The sequence below is a fragment of the Manis pentadactyla genome, chromosome 6 (assembly GCF_030020395.1).
Source record: "Manis pentadactyla isolate mManPen7 chromosome 6, mManPen7.hap1, whole genome shotgun sequence".
Classification (NCBI taxonomy): Eukaryota; Metazoa; Chordata; class Mammalia; order Pholidota; family Manidae; genus Manis; species Manis pentadactyla.
Window position 1 is genome coordinate 91,140,174 of NC_080024.1, and position 19,642 is coordinate 91,159,815.

General features: G+C 42.1%; 1 long non-coding RNA gene across 1 annotated transcript in view; it reads right to left on the bottom strand.

The window, feature by feature from the left end:
* Positions 1 to 767: 767 nt before the first annotated feature.
* LOC130684125 (uncharacterized) overlaps positions 768 to 19,642 on the bottom strand; it is a 698,247-nt gene continuing 679,372 nt past the window's right edge. Inside the window, exon 4 of the long non-coding RNA XR_008998274.1 lies at positions 768 to 1,044. This is a non-coding gene — a long non-coding RNA (uncharacterized LOC130684125). The remainder of the gene's footprint in view (positions 1,045 to 19,642) is intronic.

Below are 19,642 nucleotides of genomic sequence, written 5' to 3' on the forward strand. Positions count from 1 at the left end.
TGGGTCACTGCGCCTCCCTGGACACAGAAAGACGCGCTCCTGTCTGACCGCGGGGAGCCAGGCGGAGGCCCAAGATGCGCTCTCAGGAGGCAGGTGGGTGAGCGGCCGCCCGAGGGCTCCCTGCACTCCCACAGGCTGGATGTGCTCTTGGCCCAGGGCAGGTGGGGCCACCTCGCCACGGTCAGGCTGAATCTATTAAATTTTGGAAATTCAGACTGAAAGGGAGCCAAATATCCCCACAACTTCTCCATGGTTAAGGACCTGAAGGGGCACCTGTTTTGTCACCCCAGGATACACCTCTTTGTTAGAGTGATTATTCTACACTGGTTATTATTAGGAAACTGCAAACACAGGAGAAACTCTGAAAACCCACTAGAAGTTGGCCTTTTGTATGAGATTTACATGTGCAAGGGAAATCTCCATTTGTAAGGGTGTCCTCCCCTCTGAATCAGGAAGAGGTGAATGACTGAATCTAGAAATCTTAGCACAGACAAAGACATAAATGTGAATAAAAAGCAGATGCCTTTTTATGGTGCTTTGCCTGAAAACCTCCCATAACTGGCCTCCCCCACAGCCAACATCTTTTCTTTTGGTCTTACATGAAGATGTCATTTACGGTGATAGTTTGTGTCTTTTGTGGGACTTACTAAGTTTTACTAGGAGTCTAACATATATGGGTGAAGCATAGGAGCTCAGCTCCTGGCAAGTTCACAGTGGATTCCATGAGCCCAAAACAGGACAAGGCTACCAAGCTTTATTCTCCCGGTGGCCAGTTCAGTGCTGAGATTACACCTCCTGTATCTGCATGCAGCAAGTCTCTGATCCACACTCTGCAATAGAGCACCAGGCAGAGATCCTTATATAGCAGCACAGACATCAATGACGTCCTGCCAACCAGTACATAAGCCTGCACAAGCTCAGTAGGCAGTCATGAGGTCACAATGCACACACATTTTGAGGAGTCAGGAGAAAGCACAGGGCATGCCAAGTGGGTGAGTAGGTGACGGTCAGGCGAGCAGCCTGGCCGAGGGAACTCCATTTTCCCTGCAATGAGAGAGACACATATTATTAACTTTCTGTTTGTTTTCTCATGTTAATCTATCTTTTATTACCAGAAAGGTCTCAGCCACATACACAGGAGGATAGTGGGAAAATTATCTTTCCTCCCCACTCATGTAATTGAATATTATCCAGCACTAGAAATCATCATCAGCCCATTGAGATACGTGGATGAATCTTATGTGAATATTGCAAAGTAAAAGAATTTTAAACTGTAGGACCGCATATCCTTTACACTGTGGGACCCCATTTCCAGAACATTATGGACAAGGCAAAATTACACAGATGGTGAATAGATCATGAGGTGGGGCTTGGAGAATTCCATGGGACACTTTAGTGGATGACACATGCTACTATGCATTTTTCCAAACCCAAAGATTTTTGCATTGTAAGAGGAAATAAAAACCAAAGGATGAAAAACAAAATATGACAAAGAACATAACTACAGTAATGGACAAACCCACAGCCAACATCATACTTAACAGCGAGAAGCTGAAAGCTTTTCCTTTAAGATAGGGAACAAGACAAGGATGCCCACTCTCCCCACTTTCATTCAACATAGTTCTAGAGGTCCTAGCCACAGCATTCAGATAACACAAAGAAATAAAAAGCATCCAGATTGGCAAGGAAGAAGTTAAACTGTCCCTGTTTGCAGATGACACGATATTGTACATAAAAAACCCTAAGAATCCACTCTAAAACTACTAGAACTAACATCTGAATTCAGAAAAGTTGAAGGATACAAAATTTATACTAAGAAATCTGCTGCATTCTTATATACTAATAATGAACTAACAAAAAGAGAAATCAGGAAAACAATTCCATTCACAATTGCATCAACAAGAATAAAATACCCAGGAATAAACCTAACCAAGGAAGTGAAAGAACTATACTCTGAAAACTACAAGACACTCATGAAAGAAATTAAAGAAGATACCAATAAATGTAAACACATCCTGTGCTCATAGATAGGAAGAATTAATATTGTCAAAATGGCCATCCTGCCTAAAGCAATCTACAGACTGAATGAAATCCCTATCAAAATTCCAATGGCATTCTTCAACAAATTAGGGCAAATAGTTCTAAAATTCACTGAATGAAATCCCTATCAAAATGCCAATGGCATTCTTCAACAAATTAGAGCAAATAGTTCTAAAATTCACATGGAACAACAAAAGACCCCCCGAATAGCCAAAGTAATCCTGAGAAGGAATAATAAAGCTGGGGAGATTACATTCCCTGACTTTAAGCTCTACTAAAAAGCAACAGTAATCAAGACAACTTGGTACTGGCACAACAACAGACCCATAGATCAATGGGAGAGAATAGACAGCCTAGATATAAACCCAAGCATTTATGGTCAATTTATATACATTAAAGGAGTCTCTGCAACAACTGGTGTTGGCAAAACTGGACAGCTACATGTAAGAGAATGAAACCAAATACCACTTGACCCAGGAATTCCACTCCTAGGAATTTACCCAAAGAAAACAAACTATCAGATTCAAAAAGACATATGCACCCCTATGTTTATCATAGCCCTGTGTACAATAGCCAAGATATGGAAGCAACCTAAGTGTCCCTCAGTAGATGAATGGATAAAGATGATGTGGTACATATACACAATGGAATACTATTCAGCCCTAAGAAGGAAAAAATCCTACCATTTGCAACAACATGGATGGAACTACTAGAGGGTATTATGCTCAGTGAAATAAGTCAGGCAGAGAACCAAATGACCACTCATTTGTGGAGTATAACAACAAAGCAAAACTGATGGAACAAAACAGCAACAGACTCAGAGACTCCAAGAAGGGACGAACAGTGACCAAAGGGGAGGGCGGGGGGTGTGTGTGGGGAGGGAGGGAGAAGGAGTTTGAGAAGTATTATGATTGGTACACATGATGTGTGGGGGGTGTCATGGGGAAGACAGTGTAGCACAGAGAAGTAGTGACTCTGTGGCATCTTACTACACCGATGGACACTGACTGTAATGGGGAATGTGGGGGAGGGGACTTGATAATATGTTTGAATGTAGTAACCACATGTTTTTCATGTGAAACCTTCATAAGACTGCATATCAATGTTACCTTAATAAAAAATATATATGAAAAAAAATCAGTGAGTGTTGGAGCAAAACATGCTGACCTAAATAACTTTGCCAATGTAGACTAAAGGCAAACTGTAATGTAAATAAACAGTGGACTCTGTTTAGAAAATTCCTTCTCATGATAAGGAAAAATTCTGATGTCCTAAAATTAAGTGCCATAAGGGCTGAAGAACCAGGGGAAGAGACAAGGGAAGGTACCCATCCAATAGCCAGGGCCATAGCTAGCCAGAAAGTCCATGTGACTGGGTGAAATCATTTCAGCTGTTATCTAGAAGGTCCTAGAAGCACAGCATTCCTCTTGAGCATGAACAATGTCTGACCATCACCAACAACCAATCCAGGATTCTTCCTTACGGACTATCCACTTATCCCCGGACTTTCTCACTTCACGTTTGCCCACCATCTTTATCTAACACCAGTATAAACTTAAGAACTTTATTTCCCTCAGACCCCTTATGAATGATCCCTGTTTCTTGAGTCTGGCAGACAAGTTGTTTCTGCTCACTGGTCTGGCTGCTGGTGAACCAGAAACTTCCTGTCTCAGAAATGAGTCCCTTTCCTGGCTAACATCTGTCAAGTCTCAATAAACCGTTTTATTTCAGACATCTGCTGGTTTCCACTGTTCTTGATTTTTCTTCATGGGGGTATTAGCTAAGAATGCTGGAACCACTATACCTGTAAACTGGAATGGGTCAATCACTGAATTTAATAAATGGCAGCTGATGAGAGCCAGGTTTCTCCATATTGCAGTGCAGTTGCAGATAAGCGAGGAGTACGTGACAATATCCATATGATAATGGATCCAGTTGGAGACATCAGAATAAACTCATCTTTAGCTTAATATGCATACAGAAAGTTCCACATTGAAATCTTTATGCTTAGGAATGTATACATAGGTTGGAGGAGTTGCATATATTTCCCTGCATTCTCCTCTGAGCACATGTAGATTTTTAATACCATTCTCAAATAAAGGGAACCAGGGATCTTTGAAGAAATGGCTGATACTAAAATCAGACAATAAATAAAGGACTCAGGACACTATTCAAGGATCACAAAGTAAGTAAGTAACACCAAGAACGAAGACCCACAAAGATGGAATATGTCAGAGGGAACAGGAGCCAGTGGAAGGAGCTCACCGCGGCCAGGCAGGCATGACCTGAGCACCAAACACCGTGGTGCTGCAGCATCACCAAATGCCTGGCGCAACTGTCTGGCACACACACCAGTAAAAATAAAATACTATACAGATTGTTTATGAATGGTGTTGAACAGAAATGTCCTATGCAGAAGATTTCCAAATGATGTAGACCCTCAGCGTCCATCATGGAGGTGGATCTAACTCCCCGCTCCTAGCCCAGGCTACACATACTATTCTCTTCCTAAAAAAAGAAACAGAATGGACATAGGAAAAAATAACCTCACAGTGGAGAATCCTGAGACACACTATGTCAGCTAGTGACCAAAGCTAAGACTGTAAAGAAAAGATGATCACTGTACTGGGGACTAGGAAATAACACCTCTAAAGCCTAACTATTGAGGGTTTCATTAACTCTGGGAGTCTCAAAATAAGACTCCTCAGAAACAAGATAAGTGAATAAAGGGTAAGTCCTAATGTGTCATATGATTAGAGTAACCTAATTCCTAAATCTGGGTTAGATGAACAAAACATGATACTGATTTTGGGAGCATTATTACCAATTTTATTGCATACTGCTTAAATTCATCCAGGATGAACTAGTTTCAGAACTGAAATTACCTTAATATTGAAGAGCCAAACCATTATCTCCCTTTTATAAATCAGATTTATTTATGGAAAATAGATTTTCACTGGTTGCAAGTACAAAATATGAGGGCACTTGGTTTAATTTTGCATCTCACTTTCAAAGATGATGTGGTCATGTTTCCAGTCTCCTTCTCTTCTTTCTGTGCCTCTTCCCCATCATAACAGATGCTTTCATGCTCATTTCTTTACTTTTCCTATTGGCTTCTTTTCAAATTCAGAAAGTATGTTGCCATGTTGTAAGTCTTACATCAATCACATAATTTCTTTTTGCCTATTTTTTATTGAAATGTTGAAATACATACCAAATGGTGTCAGGTGTACAACACTGTGATTCAGCAACTATATACTTAGCCCTTACCACTTTACATTATAAGTATTAGTTCATGTTTGTACTCTCCTCACATTAAATCTCTGAGGTAGGTGCTATGATTAGCACTATTTAACAGATGAGAAACTAAATCAGAGAAAGGTCAAGCAATTTTCCCAAGGTCACCAGCTAGTAACTAGTAGAGCCAGAACTCACACCTAAGCAGTCAGATTTTAGCGTTCCCGCTCTAGACTCAAAATTCTCAAGGGCAGAGACAGTGCCTTATGCATCTTTGCATTCCCAGTGTCTACCAGGGATCCTAGCACATAAATGCAATATAAGTCAAACTAAACTGCATTTGCTGAATTCTGCTAAAAAGTTTAGGGATATCAAAAATGACTAAGACATGATTCTCACTCTCAAAGAAGTCTGTGCCCTATTAGGGTTAGGGAGAATTAGTAAAAGATTCCAATAATGGAAAAGAATGAACTAAAAGGAAAGAAACAGTGTTCAGCAGTTTACACTTTGGCAGACTGTATTAGAATGTTGAGGATCCTATTTAAAATCTCATCAGAGTAGCATATAGAATCTCCCTGGAACCCATGGTTACATGAAAAACCAAATCCAGTGACTCATGACCAGTGAATTACTGCAATCCAAACTGGAAGATGTCTAGTGACAAACTCTGACATGCTGGCCCAGCCTTTGCCCTATTTACCAGTGTACTATATACCAATTCTGAGCCCACTATGAGCCACGCAATTGTAATAGGGGTGGTGATACAAAGAATAATTAATGCAATAAAGATATAGAAGGCATGCTGAAATCTGAGGATGGCTCAGATAACTAACATCGGATAATATGATAGATGGGAAAATAGGTTATCTGGAACTATGAGCAAAATAAACAAGACGGCATTTTAAACCATCAGAATTACTATTTTTCTTTATAAAAAATCAATTTCCCAAGAAAATGGTAACAATAATTGTACTTTAAAAGACCAAGAATTTAGTTGGCATAATCTTACCTGTGGATTGTGGCTGCTAAAAAGAAAACTAGCATAATTTTGGTGTGAATTTGTAAAATAGACTGCCTAGATAAAGGAGAAACTGGTTACTGGCCAGTGTTCCACACTGCTTAGACTACACCTAAGCTACTTCACTCACTAGTGGGAACAATATTTTAAGAGAGACATTGACAAATCAGAGTCCATAGAAGCAGAAGAGAGGGTTGAGGGCTAGAAGCACAATCAGCCAGACAGTGAATTTTGGAATGTTTTTCCTGGAGAACTGGAGAAAGAATATAATAACAGATGAGTGTCTGTTTGCAGTATCCTGTGCCAGAGAAAATAACTAAAACTGTGGACAGAAGTCAGAAAGCAGCATCCAGGAGGGAAATATGAGGAATTTTTTCTATGATATGTACAGATATGAACTGTCTCACACAGATTACATGTGAGACATGTACTGAGGCAGGAAGCAGTAAACCAGGGCTTGATGCCACCTGTCAACTTTATAGAGATTCCTTTACTGACATGGGAAGATGGGCTCATATGATGCTCTCTAAGATCCCTTTCATTTAAGATCCTAGGAAAGTCTCTCATCTGAGATGCCACAAAAATTTTGAGATGATTTTCAAAGTTTAGAGAGAATCACACATTCTTCATTTGGAGAAGATCCATCACAGCTAAAACTAAACTTAAAAAATTAAAACTGGACCATGGTAACCCATCCATCAAAAGAGCCAAATAAAGTTTTCTTTAAATAACATTGATCGTCCAGTTTACTTCCATAATAGTACCTTCAACATAGTGGTGCCCACGTGTTCAAAAACCTGACAGACTGAAGCATATTTCAGAAATGCCTGTCTTTTATAATAATAAGCAGCTCTTGTAATTGGCACAGGGCAGTGATTTGCATTTTCTCATGTGCTTCCTGCTGTTTGTAACATGAAAAGCAAGGGATTCACTCTAGCTTTATAATCTATATTTTCTAAGCAAAGTTATTTAATAATGATTTCACCAGTCTTTAATTTGAACTCAATCTAAATTCAGGCATGAGGTTACAGGCATATTGACTTTCATTCAGTCCTGAAGTGATAAAAGGGTAAAAATGCAGAAGTTCCTCATGATCAAGGGAACATGGTATATATCTGGTTTTTCAAGTTCATGGGCTATCTGCTTCAGCAAAATATGTATATGTGATCATGAAGTTTTTTACCTCACATTTCAAATTACTCTTTTATCACCTCTTTGCTAACGCTCCTCATTCTACATTTTCATTCTAGGTCCATTTTATTCTAAATTAAGAATGTTGTATAACTAATTCTTTCATCACACTCTCATCATCTTTCTCATTCTTTGTTCACGTATGCCCTTTTGCCTTATGAAGTGTTATCTTAACATTTTAAACCCATTCAATGGCAAATACAGAGAACTCAGCATCAGGTAGGCATGTTACATTTTAAAGGTCAAGCAAATAGGAAGGGGACTGAATTGCTCTACCTCACTGAACCTAAAACTGGAGATGAAAAAGATGGGAATTGTATGAAGCCTCTATTATTTTCTCTTTCTCCCTCTTATCTTTTATTCTTTTTCCTGAGGGGTGTGCCAGTGGTGGTAGTAGTGGTGTGTATGTGTGTGTGTGCATGTGTGTGTGTCTAGGAAGAAAGAAAAAGGAGAGAGAGGAAAAGGAGAGGAAAGCCAGAGTTCGATACTATTAATAATTGCTAAAATGTATATAGCTATCATTTTACTGAAGCAAAAGCACGTAAGACACATACAGGATTGAAACTGGAGAAGGAGAAGTGGCTCTCTTGGAAAGGGGAACCCGAGCTCATTCACCATTTCCAAGCTCGCAATAATTTTTGTCGACATGTATTTCTTCAGGGTTACATTTACCACCTACAAGTAATTTTCAGGGGCACACCTGCTGCATTTCCAAGTAGGTAAGGTTTGCTTTTGGCACAGCCCCTCCTACTTCTACCCCATCCTTGGCCTTTCTTTCTCTAACCTGTAGACTCAGCGGAACTCACACGGAATTCTGACTTGCCAAAAACCTTTTGGTACCCCATGCCATCTCTTTCTCTACTTTCCCATCCCAAATCAAGCCTTATTCCCAAAATGTGCAAGGAGGTAGTTGGCCAGTGATCTGATTAAAATAAGCAGATAGAAATGAGTCTTAATTTCAACTACAACAAAAAATGTAGTTTAGAAGATGTTGTTAACTTCAGTGGGTCTCTATTTGCATTTTCTCATTCTTGAGTAGGTAGTTTTTCATCAGATTCCCAAAGGAACCTACCTGCAGAGCAATTAAAATACTTTAATCTAACTGGCAAAATGGATATGGGAATTATATTTCAAATGAGGTACATATGAGGGCTCCTGGTAGAGTTAGATGCATGCTTATATATTATTCCCATCAATCCAGAAATCTCATCAGTCTTATAGCCTCCCCCAACTCCCCTTCTCACTGTTGCAGGCTACATAACTCAAAGGAGGTAAGGTATTGCTTGAGGAGAGTGAGGGGCAGAAGCACAGTGAGCAAGTGCAGGACCCCAGAGCCAGTTGACCATACAGAGTATGACATAAAATAAATGTCAAAATAAAATATATGCATATTCACATATTAGTTTCCATTGTAAAAAATTAAAACTACAGAAAGGTTGCAAGATCAGTACAGTAAACTACTATATAACCTTTACCTAGATGTATTGATATAACATTTTTCCATATTTGCCTCATTTATCTTTGCTAAACCATTTGAGAATAAGTTGCATATATCAAAACCTTTTATCTACACTTATACACTTCAGTGTGTATCCTTCAGAAGGATGCTTTCTCTCATAACCACAACACAATTATAAAATTCAAGAGGCTTCACATTAAATAATGTTATTACCTAATACACAAGTACGTTGCAAAATGGTGATGTCATAATTTCTTCTGGTGTATCAGTTGGTATTCCACTGTCCTGAACTGTCATTTCTTCCCTCTTTATATTTATTTATTTAATGTTTTCAGAATCCACATTTAAATTTCAGCAATTGTTCAAAAATACTCCTTTATAGCTCTTCCCTCCAAATCTAGAATCATGTCGCCTTTGGAGACATGTCTCTTTAATCCCTTAAATCTAGAACAGTCCTCAGCCTTTGTCTTTCATGACACTAACATTTTGTAAGAGTAGAGGCCAGTAGTTGGATAGGATGTTTCTCAATTTGCATTTTTCTGATTGTTTCTTTGTGTTTAGATTAAGAATATGTAGTTTTGACAGGGTTACTACAAGACAGAGAATACGTCCTTCCCAGTACCTCCCATCATGTCATTTTTCCCATAATTGGTGACATTATCTTTGACCATTTGCTTAGGGTGGTGTCTGTCAGATTCATCCACTGTAAAGGCAACATTTTTATCCCTTTGTAGTAAATAAGAAATCCAAGGTCACTTTGATGCTGTGTAAAAATCCTTTCTCCAACAAACTTTCAATCACTGATTTTAACATGTATTGATAATTCTACCTGAATCAATTATTACTTTAATGGTTGCAAAATGGTGATGTCATAATTTCTTCTGGTATATCAATTGGTATTCCACTGTCAAGAATTGTCATTTCTTCCCTCTTTATATTTATTTATTTAACGTTTTCAGAATAAGTATGCCCTTGTGAATTCTTTTTTTAAAATTCATTGCGTTATAATCCATTTCTGTCATTATGCATTAATGATGCTTGAATTGTCCCAGATTTGGTAAGTGCAGGTACCTTCAAGCTGGCTCCTATTTCCTTTTGACAGGTCCTCATCTTTTTTTGAGAATCTTGCTTTCTGACACAAGACTTTTCAAGGGCATTTTATGCTTTCCTTCTCTCTGCCCTGGAATCAGCCACTTTATCCCTAGAGAAGTGGAGACTGGCTTTTAGAAGCCAAGATCTGCAGGCATGTAATGTTATTCAAAATACTAAATAATAGTGTACCTGTTTCTTTGGGTCACCATAAGGAAGACTGGTGTCTGATTTGCAATCCTAACTAGCATAACCTGTGTGACTTCAGCAGTTCCCTTCATTGGGGAACTGACTCCTCATCCAAACAGAAATTGGTTTAGATGAATATTTCTTAACCTTTTCAGGGTCTCCAAAACATATGGGAATCTCATAAAAGCTATAGTCCCATCTCACCAGAGACAAGCTCAAATAAGCAAAAATTTTCGTACAATTTAAGGGGTTCGAGGTTGCGAAGTCCAGATGAAGCTCCAAATCCCTGGATTAAGTGACCTCCATCTTCAACGCTGAGCTCTCTGAGTCTCTAAGAGACCGTGCTGCTGCCAGGTTGATTCCTCAGAGACATCAAAATGTGGAGGGATTAATGCACAAACACGAAAAACAGTTACAGGGGAGCCTGTGAACGAGGCACTGTCCCTGCGGGTGCCAACACAGGCGCACCGTAGCCACCAGCAGGAGGTTTTGTCGGGAAGGTGCCCTGGCGGTCAATGGATGCCTGGGAGAATGGAGGCTGCAGGGCTGTCCTGGCCGCTGCACCCCTCCGCTCTGCCACCAGTACTGGCCCCTGCGCTTCTGCTGGGAGCTGAGGGACTCCGGCGGGCCGCGAGGCGGCGACAAGAGCCCAGGGCGCTTGAGCCAGGAAAGAACGCGCATCGAAGATCCGCCGTTCCCCCTTCCAGCCACCTACGCAGCGCAGCTCCGGTCGCTATGGTGACCATCGGAGGCCCGCCCCACCCCTGCCACTGCCCGGGACCCTGACGTCGGAGCCCGTAAGCGGCCGCCACCAGAGCCGCTCGTCCGCCCGCCGCTCGCCGCCTGCGCGCACTCCAGCCCGCTGTGTCTAGCAGAGGGCCCAGCATGGTCATGGCGGATGTCCTGAAGCACTTGCAGGGCGGGCCAGTCCGGGTGGGGTTCTACGACATCGCGGGCACGCTGGGCAAGGGCAATTTCGCCATGGTGAAGCTGGGGCGGCACCGGATCACCAAGACGGAGGTGCGGCCCGGGCTCGCAGGGGCGTCCGAGGCTCGGCTCGGGAGAGGAGCTGTTTCCCGAGGGGGGGCGGTTGCAGGGGTCCGGGGCTGGCCGACAGGCCGCGTACTGGCGGAAGCGAGAGGGTCTGGGACTGAGGACCAAGGAGGCGCCGGGGGCCGGTGTGCGCCGGTGGGGTCGGGCCCGGTCACCGGACCCAAGTGTCGTCCGATTGGCAGCCCGACCAGACCAGGCTTTGGCGCCCTGGTGGCTCCACGGAATTTCTCCTCGGGCCTCCCACCCAGGCTGTGACATGGTCTGTGGCTTCCACTTCGCAGCCCAAGTTCCTGCCCAAGTGTCTTCTCTGGTGTCACTGGGGGTGGGGCGGAGGGGAAGTCTCGGTTGCCCTAGGCTGCGTGGCCAGAGACATCGACAGCTGCGAGGAAGGGACCGCCTGCACTTGGCCTCCCACATGGGGCATTGCGCGGCCCCGCGAGGAAGGGTCACCAGGCAGGGAGCCCAGATGGCCATTGTCCGTTTCTCTCCTTCGTAGTGTCTCTGATCTCGTGGCAGCCTCGCTTGATCTCGTGCCTGAGGCATTTCCATCTAGTACCGCAGATGATAGAACTGGTTGAAAGGGTCTTGGCCACATCTGCACAGTTGGTGGGTGGTCGTTCCTATCCTAGGTTGTGCCTTTCCTAGGTGTGCACTGTGGCCATGCGTATGAGCTCCTTAGCCGAGCAATTCTGCCTGTGTGCGCGTGAAGCCCTCCAATGCTTCCCCAAGGTGAAGCCAGCATCCCCCTGCCTTGCACATTCTAACGCACTGCACATGTTTTCTCACAAGGCTCTCTCCTTACCTAACCTGCCTCCTTTCTTTCACTGCCTCAAGCTGCTCTCCTCAGGGTCTCTATTTTAGGACGTGCAGATTAAAATACCTGCAGATTAGAAATACAGTAGAAACAAAATCATTCAGTAGGATAAAACCTTGTGGTTTTGACGTACTCTACACTGTCTCGTAGTTGTTCTGGACATTAATCCTTTTTCAGTCTCCCATCCCCACCCCCAGTTTTCATCCTGTTCAGTTTCCCCCTTATTAGTGTGAATATACTAGAATTTGAATACGGAATAACGTAGGACTTTTTTTGTCAAGCGTGGCTGTGTAAGGTGAGGGTCATTTGAAAACGAGTGATTTTTGTAGCTGCTCTTAGAAGTTTTGCTTCATGTGAGGGAGTCCACTTCCAAAAAGAAGGGGTGTGTGTTCTCTCATCTTCACTTGTTTGCCCTCCCCTACTAATCCTGAAGCAGCCCAAATCTGACTTTTTTTAAGATTGTTTGTAATGATAAATAATGTGACTCTGGTAAGATTACTTCATCTGATCCAGCGTTTTTAAAAATGAAGAAATTAATTCCATTCCTCTAGTGAACCATGGTCTAATGTCATGCTGTTTCCCCTTAAATTACATGAAAAGAGTGCATTTTTAATATGTATTTGTATTTGAGCCCCTGCTTAATGACTGCCTAAAAATGGAACAAATTGCATCTTACAGAAAGCTTCTACAGAACTTTTGAACTATGTTGTTGGGTGATTGAATTCCAAACCTACCAGTTTCAATATTTTTTCTCATCAGCTCTTAATCAGTTTTAGTTGAAATATTTAATTAAATCAAATCTTACTTATCAGGTCAAATTTTGGTAATACAGAATCTACTTAAGAACTGCTGAGTGGAGCTGATAGTGACTGACATTTCTCGAGGTTGACAGTTCAAACGGTGTCCCTTTTAAACTGATGTATCTTGTAGAGACTAGGGGGCACTGTGGAGTAATATGGTTTGGCTATTAGAGTGAGATCAGTGCATTTACATAGATGAAGGCACGGTTGAGATGGTTAAAGACCACTCAGATCCTGGATTGTGTGTATAGTATATGTGTGCAAAATTATTGAAGTTAAGAGCCAATATTTTTGGTATCATTAATCTACAATTACATGAAGAACATTATGTTTACTAGGCTCTCAAATTCACCAAGTCCCCCCCCACATACCCCTTCTCAGTCACTGTCCATATGCATAGTAAGATGCTCTAAAATCCTACTTGTCTTCTCTGTGTTGAGCAGCCCTCCCTGTGCAACCCCTACACACTATACATGCTAATTGTAATTCACCCTTTCTTTTTCCCCCACCCTTATCGCTCCCTTCCCACCCATTTTCCTCAGTCCCTTTCCCTTTGGTAACTATTAGTCCATTCTTGGACACTGTGATTCTGTTGTTTTGTTCCTTCAGTTTTCCTTTGTTCTTATATTCCACACAAGAGTGAAATCATTTGGTATTTGTCTTTCTCTGCCTGGTTTATTTCACTAAGAATAATATTCTCTACCTCCATACATGTTGTTGCAAATGGTAGGATCTGTCTTTTCTTATGGCTGAGTAATTTCCATTGTGTATATTTACCACATCTTCTTTATCCATTCATCTACTTATGGACATTTAGGTTCATTTCATATCTTGGCTATTGTAAATAGTGCAGCGATTAACATAGGGGTGCATCTGTCTTTTTCAAACTGCAGTGCTACATTCTTAGGGTAAATTCTTAGAAGTGCAATTCCTGGGTCAAACGGAATTTCTCTCGGTGTCTTCTAGAGCATATTGCTGGCCTGATGGACAGCGACACTTATGGGCTAAGTGGTGGGGACTTCAAAGTGGGGGTAGTGTAGGAACCATAATATTGTTCATGTAACTGTGAAGTAGTAACAACAAAACAAAAAGGAAAACAGTACCTTGGCTCTGCATTCCATTTACCCTGATGCTTCCAAGATGGTCAGTGTTCACTTCACCGGAATCACACTTGCTCCTCTCAGCATACACATTATGTCTCTATGACACAGGCACCACTGTGACATCACGGAAACTGCAGGCAACAGTGATGCCCTTAGAAACTCCACTCAGCCGAGAAACTGCTCAGCCAAGGGGATGTGCATCATCTTAAAAAATATTAGAGTTACTTACCTACATATATACATATATATATATATATATATATATATATATATATATATATGGATAATGATATCACTCATCATTACAGTATCAGAACAAACAAAAAACTGAAGAAGGAAACAGCAGCAGTCTCAGAAAACCCAAGAATGGACTAAAAGTTAAGAGAGGGAAAGAGACTGAGGTGTATGGGTGGGAATGGAGGGACTAGGGAGGGGTGAAGTAAGGACACATTAGAAGAAGAATATATAATGTGGGAGGGGTGTCACAGACAGGGCGGAAAAACACAGAAAAGACAAGTAGGGATTCTACAGTATCTTACTATGATCATGGACAGTGACTGCAATGGGGTATCTGGGGGCACGTGCGTGATGGGGGGAGTCTAGTAAACATAATGGAACTCATCTAATTGTGCATTAATGACAGAAACATCCATGGATACATAGGTAGACAGATAATAAATGAATGAATGAATGAATGAACGAATGGATGCATGGATGGATGAATACATACATACACACATACATACATACAAACATACATACATAAAGAATGCAGCAGCCCAGTTCTAGAAAGACATGTGCACCCCTAAATTTATGGCAGCACTATTCACAATAACCAATCTACAATTACATAAGGAACCTCAAGGTTACTAGACTGCCCAGATCATCAAGTCGCCCCCCAGACCCCATTACACTCACTGTTCACCAGCATAGTAAGATCCTACAGAATCACTGCTTGAATTCTCTGAACTATACTGACTTCCCTATAGAATTCCCCCCCACATTATGTGAGCTAATCGTAATGCCCGCTTACCAGCCTGCAACCGTCCTTCACAACCAGCCTTCTCAGTCCCTTAACCATTCCTACGTTGGTGATGGGGGGAGTGTAATAAACATGATGTTATACACATAATTGTAGATTCATGATAAAAAAATTAATGAATAAACAGATGAATGAATGAATGAGACATTGCCGCCCCCAGTTTAAAAGCGACACGTGCATCCCTATGATTACCACAGCACTATTCTCAATAGCCAAGCTCAGTGTCCATCAGTAGATGAACAATGGAATATTATTCAGTCAAAGGAAAACAAATCCCACCATTTGCAGAAACACGGATGGTGTGAGAGGGCATCATACTCAGTGTAATAAGGCAGGCAGGTGGAGAAACACAAGTATCAAATGATAATCACTCGCGTGTGCAGGAGGGGAACCAAGAGACATCCGAAGAAGGAAAACGGCACCACAAGAGTGGACTAACAGTTACCGAACGGAAAGGGATGGAGGTGGACAGGTGGGAATGGAGGAAATTGTCAGGCGGAGCGGGGGCGAATGTGCACATTACGTTTGGCATGCATAAAGCAGAAGGGTGTGCACGGGGAGGGACGTACGACACAGAGAAGACAACAAGGGATTCTACAGCATCTTAATATGCTCATGGACAGTGACTGCAATGAGGTATATGGGGGCATCTCATTGTGGGGGGCAGTTTACAAAACTACATGAGACTCACGTAGGTGAAGACTAATGATAAATAAATAAATAAATAACAGATATACAAGTGAGTAATGAACTAACTAAATATATTTATACATGCGGACATACAGAAATAAACACTAGAATACAGCAGCCCAGTTTAAAAAAGACCTGTGCACCCGTATAATTATCACAGCACTGTAAACAACAACAGACAAGGTAAGTGTCTATCAGAGGATGAAAAGTGGAATATTATTCTGCCATATGCAGAAACCAATCCTACCATGTGCAACAACATGGAGGGAGTTAGAGGGTATCATGCTCCGCGAAATAAACCACGCAGACAAAGACAAGTGTCAACTGATTTCACTCAACTGTGGAGAACCAGAGAAAAGAAAAAGGGTGATAGAAAATGACAGTAGCAGGTGCACCGAACACAAGAATGGACTCACAGTTACCAAAGGGAATGGGACTGAGGAGGATGGCTTAGGAGGGAAGGGAGAGAGGGAAAATGGGGCATTATGAGTGGCACACAGGGTGTGGCCCAGCGGCCAGCTTAGGTAGGTCCGTATAACATAGCGATGATCAGCAGCACTTCTACAGCATATTCCTGGGCTGTTGGACAGCGACTCTTACGGGCTACGTGCTGGGGACTTGACAGTGGGGGTAGTCTTAGGAACCATAATGTTGTTCATGTAACTTTGAAGTAGTGACAATAAAATGAAAAGAAACACACAGTACCTTGGCTCTGGATTCCGTTTAGCCTGATGCTGTAAAGTTGGTCAGTGTCCACCTCACCGTAATCACACCTGCTCCTCTCAGCATACACATTATGTCTCTAGGAAAGAGGCACCACTGTGACATCGTGGAATCTCCAGGCAACAGTGCTGCGCTTACAAACTCCACCCACGGGGGGGGCAGTGCCCAGCTGTGCGGAGTTGCATCATCTTAGCAAATATTAGAGTTACGTACCTACATACATATATATATATATATATATATGTATAATGATATCACTCATTATTACAGTATCAGAACAATCAAAAAACTGAAGAAGGAAACAGCAGCCGTCTCAGAAAACCCAAGAATGGACTAAAAGTTAACAGAGGGGAAGAGACTGAGCTGTATGGGTGGGAATGGAGGGATTAGGGAGGGGCGAAGTAAGGACACATTAGAAGAAGAATATATAATGTGGGAGGGGTGTCACAGACAGGGCGGAAAAACACAGAAAAGACAAGTAGGGATTCTACAGTATCTTACTATGCTCATGGACAGTGACTGCAATGGGGTATCTGGGGGCACGTGCGTGATGGGGGGAGTCTAGTAAACATAATGGAACTCCTCTAATTGTGCATTAATGACAGAAACATCCATGGATAGATAGGTAGACAGGTAGTAAATGAATGAATGAATGAATGGATGCATGGATGGATGAATACATACATACACACATACATACATACAAACATACATACATAAAGAATGCAGCAGCCCAGTTCTAGAAAGACATGTGCACCCCTAAATTTATGGCAGCACTATTCACAATAACCAATCTACAATTAGATAAGGAACCTTAAGGTTAATAGACTGCCCAGATTATCAAGTCGCCCCCCAGACCCCATTACACTCACTGTTCACCAGCATAGTAAGATCCTACAGAATCACTGCTTGAATTCTCTGAACTATACTGCCTTCCCTATAGAATTCCCCCCCACATTATGTGAGCTAATCGTAATGCCCCCTTACCAGCCTGCAACCGTCCTTCACAACCAGCCTTCTTAGTCCCTTAACCATTCCTACGTTGGTGATGGGGGGAGTGGAATAAACATGATGTAATCCACATAATTGTAGATTCATGATAAAAAAATAAATGAATAAACAGATGAATGAATGAATGAGACATTGCCGCCCCCAGTTTAAAAGCGACACGTGCATCCCTATGATTACCACAGCACTATTCTGAATAGCCAAGCTCAGTGTCCATCAGTAGATGAACAATGGAATATTATTCAGTCATAGGAAAACAAATCCCACCATTTGCAGAAACACGGATGGTGTGAGAGGGCATCATACTCAGTGTAATAAGGCAGGCAGGTGGAGAAACACAAGTATCAAATGATATCACTCGCCTGTGCAGGAGGGGAACCAAGAGATATCCGAAGAAGAAAAACGGCACAACAAGAGTGGACTAACAGTTACCGAAGGGAAAGGGATGGAGGTGGTCAGGTGGGAACGGAGGAAATTGTCAGGCGGAGCGGGGGCGAATGTGCACATTACGTTTGGCATGCATAAAGCAGAAGGGTGGGCACGGGGAGGGACGTACGACACAGAGAAGACAACAAGGGATTCTACAGCATCTTAATATGCTCATGGACAGTGACTGCATGGAGGTATGTGGGGGCATCTCATTGTGGGGGGCAGTTTACAAAACTACATGAGACTCACGTAGATGAAGACTAATGATAAATAAATAAATAAATAACAGATATACAAGTGAGTAATGAACTAACTAAATATATTCATACATCCGGACATACAGAAATAAACACTAGAATACAGCAGCCCAGTTTAAAAAAGACCTGTGCACCCGTATAATTATCACAGCACTGTCCACAACAACAGACAAGGTAAGTGTCTATCAGAGGATGAAAAGTGGAATATTATTCTGCCATATGCAGAAACCAATCCTACCATGTGCAACAACATGGAGGGAGGTAGAGTGTATCATGCTCAGCGAAATAAGCCACGCAGAGAAAGACAAGTGTCAACTGATTTCACTCATCTGTGGAGTACCAGAGAAAAGAAAACGAGTGATAGAAAAGGACAGTAGCAGCCGCACCGAACCCAAGAATGGACTCACAGTTTCCAAAGGGAATGGGACTGAGGAGGATGGGTTAGGAGGGAAGGGAGAGAGGGAAAATGGGGCATTATGAGTGGCACACAGGTTGTGGCCCGGCAGCAAGCTTAGGTAGGTCCGTATAACATAGCGATGATCAGCAGCACTTCTACAGTATATTCCTGGGCTGTTGGACAGCGACTCTTACGGGCTACGTGCTGGGGACTTGACAGTGGGGGTAGTCTTAGGAACCATAATGTTGTTCATGTAACTTTGAAGTAGTGACAACAAAATGAAAAGGAACACACAGTACCTTGGCTCTGGATTCCATTTAGCCTGATGCTGTCAAGTTGGTCAGTGTCCACCTCACCGGAATCACACCTGCTCCTCTCAGCATACACATTATGTCTCTAGGACAGAGGGACCACTGTGACATCGTGGAATCTCCAGGCAACAGTGCTGCGCTTACAAACTCCACCCACGGGGGGGGGGGCAGTGCCCAGCCGTGCGGAGCTGCATCATCTTAGCAAACATTAGAGTTACTTACCTACATACATACATATATATATATATATATAAACATCTATATATGTATAATAATATCACTCATCAGTACAGTATCAGAACAAACAAAAAACTGAAGAAGGAAACAGCAGCAGTCTCAGAAAACCCAAGAATGGACTAAAAGTTAACAGAGGGAAAGAGACTGAGGTGTATGGGTGGGAATGGAGGGATTAGGGAGGGGCGAAGTAAGGACACATTAGAAGAAGAATATATAATGTGGGAGGGGTGTCACAGACAGGGCGGAAAAACACAGAAAAGACAAGTAGGGATTCTACAGTATCTTACTATGCTCATGGACAGTGACTGCAATGGGGTATCTGGGGGCACGTGCGTGATGGGGGAGTCTAGTAAACAATGGAACTCCTCTAATTGTGCATTAATGACAGAAACATCCATGGATAGATAGGTAGACAGATAGTAAATGAATGAATGAATGAATGAATGCATGGATGGATGAATACATACATACACACATACATACATACAAACATACATACATAAAGAATGCAGCAGCCCAGTTCTAGAAAGACATGTGCACCCCTAAATTTATGGC